This window comes from Penaeus monodon, chromosome 28 (assembly GCF_015228065.2).
Source record: "Penaeus monodon isolate SGIC_2016 chromosome 28, NSTDA_Pmon_1, whole genome shotgun sequence".
In the NCBI taxonomy this organism is placed as follows: Eukaryota; Metazoa; Arthropoda; class Malacostraca; order Decapoda; family Penaeidae; genus Penaeus; species Penaeus monodon.
Genome location: NC_051413.1, coordinates 25,766,833 through 25,767,307, shown reverse-complemented (window position 1 = coordinate 25,767,307; position 475 = coordinate 25,766,833).

The window sequence follows — 475 nt, the reverse complement described above, 5'->3', positions numbered from 1 at the left end:
TATCATGAAAGTGTTTTAGACAGAAATATTACAGGAAAGCCATAATATTACGACCCAAATGTGCTTTACGACTGTCGGTGATTTGTATATAATGCGTTTCGCTCATGATTTGTTATTAGATCAATACTTACATAGTTATTGTGTTTTGCCATTAATTTAGTATATATATAACAAAGTAATTTTATTTTTCTCTTGCTCTATTCACCGTTCAAGCACTTCTTTGTTCAGCGTCCAAACATGGAAAAAACATTACGTATCACAGCCCTGTCCTGACCGAAAAGGAGAAAAAAATACGAAATCATATGAAACTTACTGAAACGGAACCAGCTGAGACGCCTCTCTCCGACCTCCTCTCTGGGCGTCGATCGCTGCGACTTGTGACATGCCTCTCCTAATTAACACTAGTTCAATTAACTCTACGTTTGTGAAATGTTGAACTATGGCTGTGGGTTACGTTTTTGTTGTTGTGACCAGC